The 9,965-nt window shown below is 43.3% G+C and overlaps 1 long non-coding RNA gene across 2 annotated transcripts; it reads right to left on the bottom strand.

Moving 5' to 3' along the window:
- Positions 1 to 6,048: 6,048 nt before the first annotated feature.
- On the bottom strand, positions 6,049 to 8,647 carry LOC136373554 (uncharacterized). 2 transcript variants are annotated; one of them, XR_010745670.1, is made up of 3 exons: positions 8,568 to 8,647; positions 8,078 to 8,289; positions 6,049 to 7,318 (listed from the first exon to the last, which is right to left on the bottom strand). It is a non-coding gene; the product is annotated as an uncharacterized lncRNA (long non-coding RNA). The 2 variants fall into 2 exon arrangements; XR_010745669.1 differs by having other exon boundaries at positions 8,078 to 8,647.
- Positions 8,648 to 9,965: the final 1,318 nt, after the last annotated feature.

The raw sequence follows: 9,965 nt of genomic DNA, 5'->3' as shown, positions 1-9,965 counted from the left end.
AGCCATTATTACGTTTTGCTTAGCAGCCAAAGCAGCTCCTAACAGGAAAAAAAAAATTGCTTTTCATTCCTGGAGCCTGGAAGGAGCCATGCTCATACATCCCTTGCTCCCTGCAGTCAGATCAGCGTGACACGTCTGTGTGTTTTGCCAGCCTTCCTGGCTCCACGGCGGATGGACAAACTATTCCTTCTCTGTCTTTTTGCTGTTTTATGACCCTGCATCTCATAAACCCCCTCAGTGACCTTCACCGCTCTAGAGGGAAACAATCCCATCAGTTCTCCTGCTTGGGTAATCCACCATCCATGGCTGGGGTAGCTCTCCAAAGCCACCAGAGATGACCCAGCTGTGCCAGCTACTGTCTGGGGCTTGGTGAGAGCACTGATGATCTCAAACACAATCCTGTTTTGAGCGTTTCAGAGACACCAAATGTTTCCCTTGCTCCCTTGCAGCAGTTGTAGTTTATTGTTTTTGTATTAATATAATGTAACCCAGTTTTAAATGCCCCAAATATTCTAGATGTCAGTACTTTACTTCCAGGTCCATTACACCACTACAGCCAACTTCATGTTCTCTTTTGCACCCTATTTTTCTTAACTGTATCCCACATGTGTTCAATATGAAGAATCATGGAAGATGACTTGGCTTTACTGTCAGCTCTAGCAGTGGCTGGGGGGAGGCAGAGCCAGCCAACATCAGCATGTAGTTGGCAGATTTAACCTATTGTTGATGTCAGTTGGGTTTACCTCATCAGCAAAATAACACCGCACTTAAGGAAAGACTGCCATTCTCCTCTTTACTTAATCTCTTTTTTATTATTTTAGCATGAAAGTCAACTGCAGAAGAAAGCATTTAAATGTGCTATTAAAGAAACTGCCTTAAATTTTCACTGCCACTCCTAGCCACCAAAGTGAAACAAAATGCCCAGTTCTGGTTTAATGTATATTCTTCATTTTCACAACTCAATTGCAGCATTTTTTTATGATTTAACTTTCATGACTCAGTTGAAGCGGGGTTTTTTTCAGTTTAGCTTAGAAGTGAAAAATTACTTCCAAGGGCACAAAAAGTCACAAGAAAAAGCTCAGAGGACTGGAAGGACAGTACCTCTTAATTGAAGGACTTATCGCAGTCCAACTCCTATTAAAGGGCAAAAAAACCCCACCAAGGTAACTCAGATAAAGGACATTTAGGCACACCACCTTTCCCACAATCACCTTTATTCCATGTTCTGATAGTCCTCACTCTGATGTCTCCAGTAGGCATTCCGTTTGTAAAAGACCAAAATGTTACTAACTATTAATCATAAGGATAGGAATTCATTGACATTTCCAACACATTTTAAATAGAAACAGAATATGGAAACAGATTTTGCTGTCAGTTACAATCTCTGAGTTCAGAGTCAGTGAAACGACTGTCATCTATTTCAGCTTCAGCCCAAGCAGGAGCAGAAACTTGTCCAAAATAATGTGCAAAATATTACTTTTAACGTTCAGTATCATCTCGCTTCACCACCAGTTTCAATCTAATTAATTCAGACTGGCACAAAACAAAATAATGGGACAGAGCTACAGAGGTCATGCCACAAGACAAAAGCCATGACCCTCAACACTTATTATTTGTTGTTGCTGTTACCCATAAATGGGCTTTTGTTCACTAAAGCTGTTGATAATCACACTAATATACACAATTGCATAAAGTAAAGGAATTAATTAATTCCTTTATACATTGTCCTTCATTTCCTATCAACATTCTGTTGTTTGAAGCAGAAATCAGTGCCCTCTGATCCAGGATCAATCAATACAGGGGAGCTGTAGAGACCTACTTCCATCAGCATAGAAACAACTGGATAAATGCAGTCAAATAAACAACTTTAGGTTATAATTATTATTTAAACAGAGATAAGAGCTCTGTTTTCTTAGGAACTGAAAAAGCACGTAACAGTCTTCCTCCTAAAAGCACTATTATTCCAGTCAAGGAAGGACTATTTATTGACTTAACATTTATTTCTGATTTAACATGTGCCAAAAGACAGCAAATGTAAACCAATTTAAGAGAGTCCACAAAAGGCAGTTGAATTAAGATCAGTACCCTCTGACTGAGTTAGTTGGATTGGTTCAGCTTGAACACCCAAAGCTTTACCCTGAAAGGTGTCACAGCAGCCAATTCCTGAGCATGTTAAAATTAACTGCAGGCTGGTTTAATGTTCCCAAGTTCTGCATTTATTTGCAGGAACATTTAAGAAAGCTCCAGCTACTGAGTTTCTTGTATTTTTCGAGGCATTTTATCACAGAATCATGGAACAGCCCAAGCTGGAAGGGCCCTCATCACTTAATCCAAGTTTTGTGGGATGGGAATCCTCCATGAGATTTTCCAGCATCCTGTCCAGTCACATCTTGAAAACCCTCAGTGAGGAGCTGTTCTCTGTTTGATCCTCTACAGAGATGAGAGATTTCCTACCCAGAAACAGCCTCCATTCAGAGTCCAGCCCACAATGAGAAGATGTCCACAGTGAGGGACACCTGCAGTCTCTCAGGCCAGACATCCCTTTCCTTGGGACCATGAAGCTGTAGAAAACTTTGTGGAGCTGGTTCTTGTCCACCCAGAAAATCAAGTTTGAGAGGAATCCAAAGAGATGTCTAACATGCACCTCGGAGGATTCCTGGGAAGGTGTGTCTTGGGTTCAAATCCCAGCACCCAGCTGCCCTTGGTTTGGCACTTCTGTTGTTTTCTCTGTCTTTTGGAGACAAAACTCTGCCTGAAAGCACAATGTGCTGAGAATCTCACCATGTGATTGTAAGTCACTGAAAAAAAAGAGGTGGCTCGAAGTGTTGGTTGACAGTTTTATCCTTTGTAACAAAAAGGATATCCCTGTATCCCTGGCTTTATCTGCCCCTCCAGAGCTCTGCTGGTCTGTGCAGGGAGGGCAGGAGGCTACCAGCCATACCCTGAGGTGGAGCAGAGCTCCTGCTCCCTTCCTTTCCTTTCCCTTCCCTTCCCTTCCCTTCCCTTCCCTTCCCTTCCCTTCCCTTCCCTTCCCTTCCCTTCCCTTCCCTTCCCTTCCCTTCCCTTCCCTTCCCTTCCCTTCCCTTCCCTTCCCTTCCCTTCCCTTCCCTTCCCTTCCCCGCACTGAGATGTGTCCTGATCCAGGGTGGGGAGAACCACCCCCTCCATTTCCTAGGAAAAACACCTATTTTGGGAGTGTGAGGGTTGAATGCTGCTGTAGTGATGATGCTGAGAGGAGGCATCACATTGCAATGTCCTTCTCACCTAGATTTGGAGACTGCCCAAATCACCCTCCTGAATTCCACCTCTGATAATGAGCTCTGGAAAACGAGGGGTTTTTTAATATCAACTTCCTTCCTTGCAAAGCTGTTCAGGCTGATGTCTCACTTCGTTGGCTCCTCACTGGCTCTTTTTATCATTAATCATTAATTTATTATTAATCTCACACCCTGAATAAATTCCTAATAAATTCCTACCAGTCATCCAGTCATCTGGAGACTTTCCCACTCTCTCTATGGGAAGCCCTTTCTATCCAAGGACATACAATTAGTTACTGACCTGTGTGTTTACTTGAGACTTTAAAATTCTTGCAACATTCTCAATTAGCTTTAAAACAGTAGTGTTACTCAGTGTTTTGGGGGTGGTTTTTTTGCTGTTGTTGGGTTTTTGTTTTTTGGGGTTTTTTTTGTAACAATGACAAACTACTTCCTGAGCAAAACAATGAGAAGTCAGCATATTCACAATATTTCAATGTTATGCGCTAATCCATTTTTATCCACAATGATGCCTCTAGAAGAAAACAAACAAACAAACAAACAAAAAAAAAAAAAAAAAACAGGCCAGCATAATGCCAGGCTACTTTGATTTATTTCAAATTTTTTTTCTCTTTTTCCTTTCTTCTTTGTTCTTTTTTTTTCCTTGTTTTTTTCCCTTGTTCAAAATATTGTTGTTCAATAAAAAGAAATAAAAAACTATTTTCTTGTTCAATATCAGACTTGATAATTCATAAATTAGACCAATCTGCTCCTCAAGAGGGGCAGTCAAAATAAACAAAGATAATATCCATCAGTTCAGAAAGTACTGCCCTGCTTCTGAGAGGAGAACAACCTCATCAGAGCTAAGGATATAAGCATTGCCTTTTCTTCTCTGTCCCAGACTGTTATCACCTACCAGTTATTTCTCTGGAGTCTAAATCCTGGAGACAGATTTATTTTCCCCAAAGTTTAGGCTGTACCCATATCCTGCAATTATCTTCTGATTGGCTAGTTACATTAAACAAGAAAAGGCATCAAGAAAATATATTAAAACCTGTCTTTTTCTACTTGGTACCTTACCTTACACAAAAGGAGCAAGTCCAGCGAACCAACTCACTAGAAAATTGAGTCATAAGCCAAGAAGAATTATTCTCTTTTGAAGAGCTCCAATTGGGAACACCTTTCCAGAGATTCTTTAAAAAAAACTTGTTCAGGAGAAGGTAATCGTGAAGGAAAGAAAGAAGACTCAGCTCAACAATAGGAGCTGGATAATTCCCACAAAAGTTATTACTGATCCTTGCTTCCAGGGGAAAAAAATCTCCTTTGGATATATTTAGCTTTCTGGAAAAGGGTTTACACTTAACACTTCCATTTTACTGGTGTTTTGCTTTCCAGAAGAGATAAAAGATTATGACTGCCTGAATGGCATGAAATCTTCAAGCTTATCCACACCTCTGGAAAATATGCTGGGTTCCACTTCCTTCCTTTCCCACATTTTCACCCTGATAAAATCTTTCCTATGTGTTCAAAAAAACCAAAAGTTTCTTTGTATCTGGAGAGTAGCCAAGCGCTCACATGCCCTGGTCATGTAAAAGCTAATTTGTGTCATAGGAAGTTCTACTGGAATTTGGGAGCAAATACTGTCAGATGTGGGTTTTGCCTCTCCTGGTGAAATACGCCAGAAAACATCAGAAATCCTGGGTTTTGTCTGATCACCAAAGCAGAAGCCCTGGCACAGGGGCAGCACCTCAGACCCTCCTTTCATGTCTGCTACCTGGGGCTGAGCCAAGCATCCAGGCAGCAGAAGCAGGTCCTGGCAGCCCAAAATGTGTGAGGCAGCTTCTGCAAGCAGAGATGATGCTGAAGGTCAGGTAAAGGCTAGGAAGAGAGAGTTTCTTGTAGTTCCATGGGAGCTTTGGTGCAAGACATTTGTAGAGAGCTCCAAAGTCAGCTGCAATTGGCATTTTTTGGGAAAGAGCTGGACTTGAGGTCTTGTTTGGAGTGATCCTGAGTTGTTGATGCCTTAAAGTTTTTAGCTTTTATATTTTTCAGATTCTGTACTGCATCAGTGTATAACTCTAAACTCCATATAAAGTGTTAGTTATTGTCTTCACATTTTGGTCAGACAGAACAATCCTTCCAGGCCTGAGAACTCAAGTCATCATCACAGCTTCAGGCCCTGAAAAGTATAAACAAAAGTTAATTGGGAGGGAGCAAACTGGGCATAAATTAATTTATTACCTGAAGCTGTAATTGGAGGATTATTCCCTGATATGTAAATGGACCAAATTTATAATTGTCTGAAAAACTCATGCCAATTGTCCATCTTGAGTGTATCCTCTGGGAGACTTTTGCACTGCTAGAGGTGTATCTATTGAAGGCCTTTAATAAATGCCCGCTATATTTCTTTAACTCTGTCTAGCCTCCGTTCTAGACAGCCACTCCAAAGCATCACTGTGACACCTGTGGCAGCCTCAGGATGGGGATGCTGCTGAGGCTGTGGTCTGTGCTTGCCAGAAGGAGAGAGAAAGCCAGGCAGCAGATGCATACCAGGACAGCTGAGGTTACCACACCCCTCAGCCTCTGCTCCCCAGGCAGTCACAGCTCCTGAGAAAGCAGCCCCCAGCCTGGCTAGAAATGGAGCTGGTGACAAATGAGATCCTGGTCCAGGAAATGTAAGGGCAGTGCCTGTGCCTCTGCAAGCTCCTCTGAACTGTGAAGACATTTAGTTTGCATTTCAGGCACCATTTATTTCACTGGCATATGTGGTTTTGTCTTCATCTGCCTTTCCTCGCTGAGCATCACCCTTGTAGTTAAACTATCAGTTTCTGGGGGATTTAGAATCAGAGAAAATGCAAGCATGTCTAAAACAAAAGATGTTAAAACTTGTATATTTTTACACTGGGTTCAATATTCTAGCAATCCTCCTCTTTCTCTGCTCTGTGAAATGCAGGGGAAAGAAAGGCAAAGAAGAAACTGCCTCATATCCCTAGGAATAGGGTAAATTTATCACAACAAAGGGTCATGGTCACCACTTTCACTTCCTGAAGAATTTCATTGCTTTTCCCATGCAAGTCAAGGTTCCTCATGTCTATATTGATGAAAAAAAACTTGCCCTCAGGCTTCAGGAGCACTGTTATTCACCCTAGGGGAACATGAGATGCTGAAATGATCTGGTTTTATCCTAATTTAGAGGATGTGAAATGCAAGAAAAAGTGTTCACAGCACAGGAATGATCCAGTGCTCTTTGTTTCTGTTTTCCCCAGACTCCCTGCTCAGAGCTAGACACACGGGACAGATTTCTAAATGTCTCTGGCTGCAGCCATTTTAGAAACTTCCACTTGTGACAAAATCCTTTAAAGGAAACAGCAAAGGCCACAGCATGAGGGGAGATTGGCACCATCCAGTGTTGCTCCATCCACTGGTCCAAGAACCTTCCCAAAAATCTGAATCTAATTTCCAGGATGCTGAATGGTGACAATGTACCAGAAGCTTCATAAGCTTTTTATTTTCCGTCAAGAAACCCATTGCCTCGGATTTTGGATGAGAATTAAAACAACCCAGCTCCCTCTTGCTGTTTGTTCATTGTTCACGGGGCTGTTCCCCATTTGCCCAGCTCAGTGAGCTATTGTTCCACAGGGGCATTGCAAACCTCTGCAAGCACAAACTCAAACCACATTGTAAACAGCACATGGCTTTGTTTAATCCAGAGCAACCCCCTGGGCTTCGGCTGGAGAGGCGGGCACAGCAGAGTGACCTGCCCCGTTTATCCCTACCTTTACATACTGCCCGCTCTGCTCCGGTGCCAGGACATGGTGTGTCTCGTTTATCATTTATTTCTGAAGATGCTGCAGCATGAAATGCTTCTCGGCGCTCACTTTGCTGGGGTTACAGGATGCTCTGAGGGTTTCCACTCACTGGTTAAGGCAGCATTGTCCTGCTGAGCGCCGCCAGCGAACACTCCCCTCGTTGTAGCCTTCAAACGCAGGCTGTGGATGCCCTCTGCTGCTCCACCGGTGTCAGTTTAGGGATTTTTTGCTGTTACTGGAGATATCCTGTTGTTTCTGCAAAGATTAACCTACTAGGTATCATTTTTATTCCTAATAAACACGTGTGCCCTGTCAACAGGGCTTTTGCAAGTATTTCACAACTCGGAGATCTATTAACAGGCATCAGAACAAGCTGCTCATCACAGTTTTAATTGTAGGTTTTCTGTTTTGAAAATGTGAACTGCTGGTGTTTCAGCAGTTCCTACAGTATCATGGAAAAGGAGAGGAGGGCATTATAATAAAAACACTATTTGTTCAAAGCTCTAATTCCACCAACTTTTACAGACACCACCCTTGGTTGGGAGCAGTGAAGAGCCAGGTCAGTGCTCTGACAGTGAGAAGGAAACCACAGCAGCCAGGGGTCCCTCAGCCGGTGGAGCAACCTGGTCAGATCCCCGAGGAAGGACAGCAGTGGGGAGAGACTGTTAAAAAATTAATTTCTGTCTTCTCTGTGGATAAGCACAGAGCATGAGTAGAGCTCCCCTCTGCAGCAGCGGGGAGAGGTTGGCTCTGTGGGGTGATCCCACAGCACTGTCACCCTTTGCAATTTGAGCAGTTAGCCAAACTTTAGGGACAGACATGCTGTTTCCATTAGAAGCAGTAATTGATGAAGAAATCAGATACTTGCCTGATGCACTCCTATTTTTCTGCAGTGAATGTACAAAGTCCCATTTCCCTTCCCCCATTGTGTTTGAACAGCAGGAGACAAGACTTTTCCATTCAAAACTCCAAAACTTTTTCCAGCTAGGTCCCTTCCTGAAGACTGTTTCTTACCCTTTTCCTTATGGATGATTTGCAAACGTGGCTTTGGCTGTCTGTTGCTTGTCTGTCAGTGGCTTTTCCACCTACACTGCTCTGGGTGCTGTGTCCCACACAATTTGTTGGGATAATTCCAAGGTCTGCACTTCTGCATCTGCCATTAGTGCAGGCAGCACTGCCTTGCTCCTGACTAGCCCCACACCTGGTCTGCACCTTGTTCCCACCAGCTGCAATGGAAAAGAGCTCCCTCAGGGGCTGTTTTTCTCTTTCCCCAAACAAAGGATGTCTCTCCACCTCCTCGGTGTGAGATCTCACTCCAGCAGGAGGCCTGAAGAAGCATTTTCTGTCAGTTCTTGGTCCTTGAAATATAAATTTCCTCTTGTTAGCAGGTACTAAATTAAAAGGCAATAACCAGGTGAAGAAAGCAACATGGGGAGAGGATTTCTCCCTCCAGGTATAAAGAAATATTCCACCGTAGGAAAAAAAAAATGAAAAAAAACCTTACAACAAAGCAGAATAAATAAACCTTCCCTCACTCTTGCACACTACACACAGCTGTAACTTCAGTGCTTTCTGGAGAAGGTCATGGAGTCCATCTGCTAATGGGTTTCCTGCCTGAGGGTATTTACAGGGGGAGCACATTTGATGGACAAAGGCCATCACGGGTGAAAACAATTTGACAGCGCAGAAGATGAAAGCAGAGAGTGACCAGAGCAGCTCAGAGCAGTGTCCTTTGAGGACACGTCACAGAAAAATCTTGGACACTGCACCCTTCTGGCAACAGCTTTTAGACAAAGAAAGATACTTAAGAAATACACTTGACAAGGGCTGTCATGAAAACTGCAGCTCTGAGCAGAAAACACGGGAGGGACAGAGGGAGGGAGGAAGGAGCTGGCACATGTGGAGACATGCCTGTATCATAAGGAAGATTTCAGCTCAGGAGATATTTTTCGGGTAAATGAAAAGCAGATATGCAAGAAAACTGGCAAAATATGCTAAGATCATGGAAAGCAATAAAGAATTGATTGAGCTTTTCTTGATAAAGACATGATAAACTCCCTTTTATTATTACCCTTCATATTGCAAAATGTTCAGACCTGGAGAAAGAGGCCATGTGGAAAAAGTGCACAAAGTGAGGGTTTTGTCCTTCAAAGCACAGGACTGCACTCTCTGACTTTCACATACTTAATGCTCATGATATCTACCTCTTCAATTGCCAGTCACCTGAAATTACTCTGATCACCCTCCTTCATCCAGTGCTTCTGCACCTCCCTCTCCTGCTGTGACATGAGCAGCTCCTTCCAGTGGGCATCAAGACTCCACTTGTAACTGACAATTCCTGACTGTTCCCTAATCCCAGCTCTCTGCTGAGGGCAGAGGCAATGGTTTCTATTGAGAAGAGGTTTTGAAGCCCCCATCACTCAGTCATACCAAAACGCCTCATCCTTGGCCTCCTATAGTGCACTGCTGGACACAGGAGCTGCTCTTCTGCAGCATGGAGAGCTTACCCAGCATAATTCTGCTTTTAAACCTCATTCAGCTGTCAGCCAAGTCACTGCCAGGTGTGGAGCTTGCCTGCTTGAGCCTGCTTCCACACAAACTTTAAGCTGGGCAAGCCAGTTCTTGGCTTTGCTCCTCCAGCTCCAGCCCAGTGGGAAGCAGTGAAAACCATATTGTCCAAAGAGATGTCACTGTCACTCTCCACTTGGCACATACTTCCAGACTTTTTCTGTCATTGTTTGCAAAATGGTTTGGTTTGGGTTTTTTTCACTTGCAATAAACTCCTGCAGCTGGCAGTTTATTTGCCTTTCTCATGTTTCCCCCCATAGTACAGGCATTGTTTCTCCCTTCCTCTCAGGCCACTCTGTTTCTCATTAGTCTGTGTTTGTCTCTTGTTATATAC

This window comes from Sylvia atricapilla, chromosome Z, assembly GCF_009819655.1.
Source record: "Sylvia atricapilla isolate bSylAtr1 chromosome Z, bSylAtr1.pri, whole genome shotgun sequence".
Lineage (NCBI taxonomy): Eukaryota > Metazoa > Chordata > Aves > Passeriformes > Sylviidae > Sylvia > Sylvia atricapilla.
This window is presented reverse-complemented; position numbering and strand designations above follow the sequence as displayed.